Consider the following 247-nt stretch of genomic DNA (forward strand, 5'->3'; position numbering starts at 1 on the left):
CCGTTGGCCGCGGGAGCCCGTGGTTTTAGCACTTTGGTCGGTACTATCACCCGTAGACGCACTTTGATGTTGTTGCTTTGAAACTTTGGCGAGTGTAAACAATGTGTATTTAAAGAATTACAAAAAAAAAAAACCCCAAAAATGGTGTGTCAAGAGCTGTTTTACGATTTGGCATCGAGGTTTTGCTCTCCTAGGGGCACCCAGTGCCAAAAACCAGTGAGGCCAGTTGCTGGTTGGGGCTTACTGG

This window comes from Apaloderma vittatum, unplaced genomic scaffold, assembly GCF_000703405.1.
Source record: "Apaloderma vittatum isolate BGI_N311 unplaced genomic scaffold, ASM70340v1 scaffold13720, whole genome shotgun sequence".
Taxonomy (NCBI): domain Eukaryota; kingdom Metazoa; phylum Chordata; class Aves; order Trogoniformes; family Trogonidae; genus Apaloderma; species Apaloderma vittatum.